Below are 9,957 nucleotides of genomic sequence, written 5' to 3'. Positions count from 1 at the left end.
TTGTCCTGTCGGCTTTTTTCCAATAAAGCCTTTTGCTTATTTTTCCCTTGTGATTTTCTGCTCCTATTTCATAAAGAAAGTAACTGATTCCTTGAGTCTTTTCTTTTGTGTGTGTGTGTGTGTGTGTGTGTAAAAATACACATAGCACAACCATTTTATTCTTTGTTTTTTAAATTTAAATGTTAATAAAATCAAGTATAATTAACATGCAGCATTTTTTTAAAGATTTTATTTATTTATTCATGAGAGACACAGAAGGAGAGGCAGAAATATAGACAAAGGGAGAAGCAGGCTCCTTGGAGGGAGCTCAATGCAGGACTCTATCCCAGGACCCTGAGATCATGACCTGAGCCGAAGGCAGGTGCTGAACCACAGAGCCACCCTGGTGCCCCAAAATGCAGTTTTATATTAGTTTCAGGTGTACGATAGATATAGTGATTCAACAATTCCGTACATTTCTCAGTGCTCATCATGGTAAGCGTGCTCTTTATCTGTTTTACCCACCACCCCTCCCGGTACCCCTCTGGCAACCACCAGTTTGTTCTCTGTATCTAACAGCCTGTGTTTTTGTTTGTCACTTTTTTTTCTTTGTTCATTTGTTTTACATAGCATAACTATTTTAAAATGTTAAAGTAGGTCAGTCACCAAAGGATCATAGTGTATGATTCTACTTATATGAGGTTCCCAAAGTAGTCAAATTCATAAAGACAGAAGAGAGGAGGGAGGGGCTGTGGGAGGAGAGAACAGGGAGTTACTTTTTCTGGTTGCAGGCTTGCAGTTGGGGAAGATGAAAGCGTTCTAGAGATGGATGGTGGTGATGGTTGCACAATCATGTGCATATACTTAATCTTAAGGTTTTTTTTTTTTTTTTAAATGCTAACAATTTAAAGACTTTTTTTGTACCAGGTTATTTTTAGAGCTGTGTCAGAATCTTTGGGATAACGTTCCCCCTCCACATTTCTGCAGTTGTGTGTGTGTGTGTGAGCCCAGCTAATGCACACCCACCCCACTGCCTCTCCATGAGTCATTCTCACCTTAGGAGAGATCTGTGATCTCTGCAGACTTGCTGTATGGAGTCTGGCCTCACTTGCTATCACCACTGAATCCCCTTCTCAAATCTAGAACTGGGTGGCAGGCTGAGTGTATGTTTCCTACCCCAAACCTCAGGATCTATTCAGTCTTCACCTAGTATAGTTCTGATGCTCTTCCAACACCATCTCTATCCTCTAATGTGATTACATATACTGAGTCTATATAACATATACTGAGTATATAAAAATTTAAAATATACACATGGCTACACATCTTTCTGTCTTTACCTCTTTTATTTTATCTGCTTTCCTGGACTGTGCTTCCCAAGATCAGATGTATGACTGTCAGTTCTTTCTCCCTACTCTACTTGCCATCCAGACATTACAGCCTCCAATTATGATTGGTTTGTAGGAAGGAAAATATTGATGGAGAGGGAAGACCAATACATTGGCTTACTTTCTTCTTATTTTAAAATTATTTATTTATTTGAGAGAGAGAGAGTATCTGAGTGGGGAGATGGGAGAGAGAATGGGAGCCACAGGTTCCCAGCTGAGCAGGGAGTGCCATGTGGGACTTGATCCCAGGACCCTGAGATCATAACTGAGCCAAATGCTGATGCCCAATCAACTGAGCCACCCAGGTGCTTTACATTGGCTTTCTTAAAAAAAAAAATCCCAGGGGCCCCTGGATAGCTCCGTTGGCTAAGCATCCAACTCTTGGTTTCAGCTCGGGTCATGATCTCAGGGTCATGAAATCGAGTCCTGCATCAGGCTCTGTGCTCAGTGCAGAGTCTATTTAAGATTCTCTCTTTCCCTCTGCCTCTCCCCTTGCCCATGCTCTCTCTCTCTCACAAAATATATAAAATATTTTTTTAAATAAATAAAATCTTTAAAAAATCCCAATATTAAAGTAGTGGTAATACATAAAATGTCTGAAGGAGCCAGGGAGGTAAGAAAATGAACAAAGTGGTCTTGAGTGGGTCTGGGGAATTGGGGAATCATGCACCTCCAGAGGAACACTTGCTCCTAGACTCCAGTAATAGTTGCTAGATCTGATTTTTCATCAAAAGAAATCTAGATTTTGTGAAATCACAAACTGAATAAGACTAAAAACTATAAACAGAAAATGTTCTGTGTACCCAACAGAATCTGATCTATAGGTAAGAAGACAGCAGCTGACTGTATGATTTGTAGGCATAGTGTGTCCAAACCAGGGGCATTCCTCAGGGAAGGGAAGTATTATCACTTACCTTGAGTTTTTCTTAGCATCAGTCTGATTATCGATGCTGTAACTTGTGAGGTAGAGCTGAATTCTGTTTCCCAGTATTTACTGTACTTTTAATAGTAAAGACAACAGAAATGTCAAATATTTCTTCTTAAACCTGAAAACATTTTTTTCATTTATTTCACACCAAGTATATAGTATAAAATAACTGATCAGAGAAACTTTAGATTTCATTGACACGAGACATTCTGAATTCTTTCAGTATGCTTATCTTTTCCAATAATGGGTTTCATGTCAAAATGTCTCACATTCTGGCCCTGGTTTTAAACACACCTTTGAATTTTCACCTTACTTGTGTGACTTTCTGCTTTATCAACATAAATTGAAGTTAAAGCCATCCAGATACCTTAGCTCACTTAAATAAACACAATAGCCAAGTGTAGAACATGAGGCCATGTCTTGCCCCTGTGTTACTTTTAATGTGTTTCTGCTGTAGTTGGAAGCGGTGTCCCTAAGGTCTCATTCCTTGTGCAGTAGGGAGCACCATGATTCTTGGTACAGGAATGTGCAACAAGACAGTTTCGTTCTGTGCATTAGTCTGCATTAGTCTGCTCAGGCTGCCATTACAGAGCACCACAGGCTGGAAGGCTGAAAAAACACACTTTCTCACAGCTCTGGGGGCTGGAAATCCCAGATCAAGGTCCGGCAGGGTTGGTTTCTGGTGAGAATCTCTCATCCTGGTTTGCAGATGGCTGCCTTCTCACCGTGCTTCATGTGGCCTGTGTCCTGCATGTGCACATTGGGAGAGGTGTCTCTGGTGCCTTTGCCTCTTCTGAAAAGGACATCAGTCCTATCATGTCAGAGACCCCCCCACCCCAATGACTTAATTTCCACCTTAAAAGCCCTCTCTCCAAAGATAGTCCCATTGAGGGTTAGTACTTCAACATATAGATTTGGTAGGGACAGTTTTGTCCATAACACCTACCTTACACATGGTTCCTCTTCAGGGAAACTTATTCTTTTCTGCAGTGCAGCATAGAGTAGAAAACCCAAATAATCTAATAATATAAATTGTAGGTTGAGATTACAGAAGTGATTACATAAACAGCAGAGGTACTGAAACGGAGCATTCTTACATCTTCTTCCTCATAGCAATGGAAGAAGCTTTTGAGCTCACTTAATGTGAAAATAAAACATTTTAAATGACTAAAAGTTTATAAAAATTTTATGTTAAATATACATTTATATATATTATGTCATGTGGGGTATTATATATGATAGATCTATAATTACATATGTGAGTATAAATATATAAAATGAGATAACATGTTTCCAGCTATCTAATTCATATTCTGGAATTTAATTTTCCAGATTGCTTAGCCCAAGAGGTAGTATGGTATATTTGTTTTTGAGGTAATTACAGAATGGAAAATGGCTTTTTAATTGGGAGAGAAAAACACATAGAATACAGAAAATAAATTAGTAAGATGACTGATTGTGTCCATTACCTTATTCTATAGGGAAGAACCCCCTTTACTAGACAGTAACAGTCTGTGTCACAAAGCCCCGGTGCACAGTCTCTGTAACCGTAGTCCTGTCTTTAAGTGGCCACAACCCAAACTTCTTGAACAGCAGGCCTTGCTGAGGTGGCAACTTTTCTCTAGGTAACTGGTGAACCAGCTAGCTTCTGCATGTTTGTTCATCATTTAGCCTTTCTGCATGTAGGGTTTGTGGCTACACACTGAGTTCTCAGGTGTGTGATCTCTACCAACCTTAAGGAAAAGGTGTTTGATTTTAATCTCTTGGTAGAGTCATTTACCTTGAAAATCATTTTTTTTTTTGAGAGACAGCTATATGTGTGGGGAGGGACAGAAGGAGAGAAGAGAATCTCAAGCAGTCTCCAAGCCCAGCACAGAGCCTCACATGGAGCTCCCTCTCACAGCCCTGAGATCATGACCTGAGCTGGAATCAAGAGTTGGATACTTAATTGACTGAGCCACCCAGACACCCTTACCTTGAATTTTTAATTAGAGCAGGAGACAGGTGTGAACGCTGCGGGCCAGTTAGGTTTGGCTAGTGGCGATTCTTCTTCACCACACTCTGCTATCTCGAGTACTGCGATCAGAAAGTCCCACTCAGCCATGCCGACCATCTGTGGAGCTGGCCATCAAATGGGGAGGGAGGCTGGGTCAGAACGCTGCAGAGGGGAGCTATCACCCAGTCTGAACCCTTTCTCTACCCTGCCCCTGGGTCAGAGGAGGTGGGTGTCAGGGTGTCAGGCTACTCATCTCAGAAAACAAGAATTATGGCTCAACAATCTGTATTAAAATTCAGCTCTGTCATGATGCTTTACTAGTGATCTTCCCCAACCAGCATACGATCAGATTATAAGGAAGTCCAGGACGTCAGGAAAGCCAGGGTCTTGTCAGTGGTATTGTCTACATTTTAGTGCACTTGTGAGAGCGGTCTGTGTAACTGAGTACAAGCTGCCTTTATTCTCCTTGTCATAATCACTTCTTCAGTGGACCTTGTCATTAATTTCTTTGCAAAGGCCGCCCTTGGTAGACTTAATTTGGTCAAGCTCCTTATTCAAGTAAAACCTCTTCCTAACTCAGGTATTTATGGACAAAGAATTTCAACTCTGTGGAGATAAAATAACAGAGAGCTGAAGGCAGATGAGGGTGAGAGCTTGGTGAGGAGGTGCTGCAAGATGGCCTGTGGGTCATCCCGCAGGAAGTGGTTCCGTCAAGCCTGTGTGCGAGTGCTGGACTCCGGCTGAGCAGGTTTCTACACAGACCCTGCCTCTACTTTTTGATTATGACCTATTTTCTCAACAAGAGGGGATTTTCTTCAGGAAGTCCTGCTGACAAAGCTTTCATCATTTTCCAGGGAGGCTGGGTGCTGTTTGTTCACGTGATTGCCATCAAAGCTGCCACAGGGTGACCTGAAGCAAACACGCAGCTCCCCGAGGAAAGAAAAGAGCCCCAAAGCTTTCTGTGTTCAGGTCGAAAAAGACTCTTTTGAGGGGAACTGTGTTCAGTGTGTGAGAATTGGAGGACTGTTCCACTCCGTGTGCTGAGTTTGCAGTCGACACACGAGCGAGTGATTGGGTTTGCATATCTTCTGAAACGATAAAAAGGGGCTGTCATTGAGTCTCCCCCCTTTTCAGAGACCATTTGAGATATTTAATATTTAACAGGTGAGAATTGCACTCAGGTTACTGAAACTGTGACCTACGTGCAGTTGATAACTCTTCATTTCTCAGCTGGTGCCTGAATAACTGGAGGCAAAACCTGGAGAGAAATGTAGGCCAAGAGCGGAGGGCTTGAGCAGTAACGGAGGAGAGACAGTATGTTCCCACGGGGTGACTCATTCCTGGGAGATGAACTGCTATGGAAATAGTAAGAGGCCCAAAGGATTTTTTCCTCCTGGGCTGGAGAGGCTGGCAGCTATTTTGTCCATTGTGTGTGTGTGTGTGTGTGTGTGTGTGTGTGTGTGTTTCTTCCATGTATATGCTCTGTACAGACCTTCTTTTTTTTTTTTTTTTTAACAAAAGGTATGTTTGTGGCTAAATGGCATTATGCATAATGGAGGTCAGAGGGTGGCTGCAGCAAGCTATTTCTTCACCGCTGATCTGTCCCTGATCTACACAGGAACTAGTAATAGGAGTCCTGGGAGAACACATATATGGATGCTTATTATGCAGAAGGGAAGGTGACATGGCTCTGCTAAAGGTGGTCAACATGCGAGCAATATGCAGTTTCTTTAAGTAGCCTGTCCTCTTCTGAGAACTACAGGCTTCAACTGGTTTTCTCTTGTGACCTTGAGGATGAGACCCCAAGCATTTATGCACACCCACCAAGAAATGGGGCTTTGGAGCTGGTTCTCCTTTGGGTTAGTCCTAACCCTGGCGAAATTTCATTGCCATGTCAAGTGGTCAAGTGAAGTGTTTAGTGTAGCTCTGGGCCCGAAAACTCTAAATCCCTCCACTTGGAAAAGTAATTCCCAGGAAGATCGTTTATTCATGGTCAAGGCTTATGCGCATGCCCAGCTGATAGTACCATGCATTTGGGTTTTGGTGTGGAAGAGGAATGAGGAGCTTCAATGCATGTGTGTACATTGCTGCTTTTAAAAAATCACCGACAGCTGTGGCTGAACAAAATAGACAGACTTCTGGGGCTCTAGGGTGTGAGACTAGAAATCATTTTAGAAATAGAGGGTTTCCAGATAGCCAAATAAATGGAATCAGAATTCTTGGCTACTCAGTTGGCATAAGTTATTGTTTTTCCTGGGAAAGTTTATGAGTAGCTATTTACACAGCTGTACATATGCATTTAGTAGGCTCATATATCTTTTCCACAAAGTTGTTTTTTTTTTTTTTTTAACTTCGCAACATGTCCAAACTCTTACTTTCTTCACTCTGTGATTATATATTTGGAAAACTACTTTGATACTTGGAAGTATACTTAGGCATGTCTCTAGGTGATGCAGAAGTTGGCAGGTTAGCAGCCATTTTTTTCCTGGGATTTGGTAAAACCAACATTTCTTGTTACTTTGTTGAGTGCTCTAGCCATCTGTTGAGTGCTCTAGCATGTGAAGCTGATCACTGGTGTGAAGTAGATCCATTTCCATCAGGAACTCACCAACTTTAGAGACTTAAGGTACCTGAATTCACCTTAGATCAACCTAGAGAGCTGTCACTGTGGGTTATGACAGCATTGGCTGAGGTCTTGTGGAAGGGAAGAGGATGAAATCTCTTGATGGATAACTTCTTTGAGAAAAGTGTGAGTCTAGGCTGGTGGCCCACACTCAAGATGTGGAGTCCTTGAGTTTGAGGAGTGAAATGGTGCCCACACAGCCAGTGCTGGAAAGTGTTCTCGATTTTACCATCTTGGCCCAATGCTCGTGCTGCAAGGCTGAGCATGAGAGGGTGGGATTAAACAAACTTCTGACATGGCGCTCCACTGCCTCTTGTCCTGGGACCCGGACCAGAGAGGCCATCGGCTTCAGTTGAAAAGCATGATTCATCAGGTGGTGCAGGATCACTGAGGGCAGCCTCTCTGGTTGGTGAAGAGTAAAGGGGGGAGACTCAATGACAGCCCCTTTTTATCGTTTCAGAAGATGTGCAAACCCAATCACTCGCTCGTGTGTCGACTGCAAACTCAGCACACGGAGTGGAACAGTCCTCCAATTCTCACACACTGAACACAGTTCCCCTCAAAAGAGTCTTTTTCGACCTGAACACAGAAAGCTTTGGGGCTCTTTTCTTTCCTCGGGGAGCTGCGTGTTTGCTTCAGGTCACCCTGTGGCAGCTTTGATAGCAATCACGTGAGCAAACAGCACCCAGCCTCCCTGGAAAATGATGAAAGCTTTGTCAGCAGGACTTCCTGAAGAAAATCCCCTCTTGTTGAGAAAATAGGTCATAATTAAAAAGTAGAGGCAGGGTCTGTGTAGAAACCTGCTCAGCCGGAGTCCAGCACTCGCACACAGGCTTGACGGAACCACTTCCTGCGGGATGACCCACAGGCCATCTTGCAGCACCTCCTCACCAAGCTCTCACCCTCATCTGCCTTCAGCTCTCTGTTATTTTATCTCCACAGAGTTGAAATTCTTTGTCCATAAATACCTGAGTTAGGAAGAGGTTTTACTTGAATAAGGAGCTTGACCAAATTAAGTCTACCAAGGGCGGCCTTTGCAAAGAAATTAATGACAAGGTCCACTGAAGAAGTGATTATGACAAGGAGAATAAAGGCGGCTTGTACTCAGTTACACAGACCGCTCTCACAAGTGCACTAAAATGTAGACAATACCACTGACAAGACCCTGGCTTTCCTGACGTCCTGGACTTCCTTATAATCTGATCGTATGCTGGTTGGGGAAGATCACTAGTAAAGCATCATGACAGAGCTGAATTTTAATACAGATTGTTGAGCCATAATTCTTGTTTTCTGAGATGAGTAGCCTGACACCCTGACACCCACCTCCTCTGACCCAGGGGCAGGGTAGAGAAAGGGTTCAGACTGGGTGATAGCTCCCCTCTGCAGCAGCCTCCTCCTCCTCATTGGAGGCTTCTCTCTGGTGTTTGGACACAAGAATGCGACTTCAGCAGGCTGGACCTCAGGCAGTTGTATGTGTGTGTTAGGACCTCAGTAGGATGAGGAGGCTCTCTGTGAGGTGGTGGAGGCCAAGGGACTTAGTTGTTTGGACAAAAAGAGAGAGAGAACCATATCTGTTAATCTTCCTTAGTGAAATATGACCTTCTAGTCTCAGAGGATGCTCAACAAAGAATGTTTTAAGTCAGGAGATATGATGTGAAGGCAAATATGATCAAACTCTTCAGTAATTTTTTTAAAATGAGTATTTCCTATCGTTATTGATCCTCCTCCATTTAGGCAACCATGAATTTATTCTCTATTTACTGCCTGCTGTATGGTGGTGCCAGAGAAATGGAAAGGGAAAGAAATTCTTAGCTTTGGAGTTTCAAAATAGACTTTTGTCATCCATGGTAGAAGTAATAGCCTTGAGAGAAAATACTTTTGAGACCTGAGACGGACGGAGATTTTGGAGAATTGGATACAGTTGCAATCTACTTGGTGTTATACATTAAGAGAAAAATCAGATTGTACTTTAAAAATTTTTAATTCTGGGAGCTTGGGTGGCTTATTCGTTTGGGCTTCTGACTCTTGGTTTTGGCTTAGGTCATGATATTATGAGTCATGAGCTCTAGTACTGTGTAGGGCTCTGTGCTCAGTGGGGAGTCTGCTCGAAGGTTCTCTTCCTCTAACCCTCCCTGACTCGTGTACCCACTCTCTCTTTCGAATCAATAAATCAATAAATCTTATTTTTTTTTGAATTCTGGGGAATGAGTATCAGAAAGCTCAAATTTCAAAAATATATGTGGTATTTTGTCTGTGAGTTTTTGGCCTTTATACCCATTTCACCAGGATGGTGGATACTGAGATTTAGTTTGAAATGAGGGAGATGGTAAAAGGCATTACGAGGTATTACAAAAAACGAATTTTCAGACCTCTTCCATGTTTAGGGTGAGCAAGTACTTCTCATGGATACAGAAAACAGATTGGTGGTTGTTAGAGGTAGATGGGGGTCAGGTGGAGGGAGCAAAATGGGAGAAGAGACTTAAAAGTACAGACTTCTAACTAGAAATTAAATAAGTCCTGGGGACCTAAGGTACAGAATGGCATATTTGAAAGCTGCTAGGCTTAAAAGCTTTCATCACAAGAAAAATTTCATAACTATATACTGGTGACGGATGTTAACTAGACTTACCATGGTAATCATTTTGCATTTTGCAATATATGCAAATACTGAATCATGCTGTTGTACACCTGAAGCTGATATAATGTTATATGTCCATTATATCTAAATAAACAAAGAAAAGTGTACTGAATTTGCATGTGTGACAAGCAATACTGTGTGCCTCAGATTTCTGCACAAGAGGGGGTTAAAATCTCTCTGACCTGGGAGAGGGTCAGATGGTTAGAGGCCTTTAAATACACTGGACCTCCAGTGATCTAACCTGTTCAGAGAATTTCTGGCTCCACCTTAAAATTATGTTAGATATTGCCAGAAATGTAAGTATGGCTCAAGAATTTTTTTTCCTGTGTCATTTCAGCCTTATGCTTTAGCAGAAGAATAGAAATTGAGACATTTTTTAGGTTTAGGTAAAGAGGGATGCATAAA

Source organism: Canis lupus, chromosome 1 (genome assembly GCF_003254725.2).
Source record: "Canis lupus dingo isolate Sandy chromosome 1, ASM325472v2, whole genome shotgun sequence".
In the NCBI taxonomy this organism is placed as follows: domain Eukaryota; kingdom Metazoa; phylum Chordata; class Mammalia; order Carnivora; family Canidae; genus Canis; species Canis lupus.
This window is presented reverse-complemented; position numbering follows the sequence as displayed.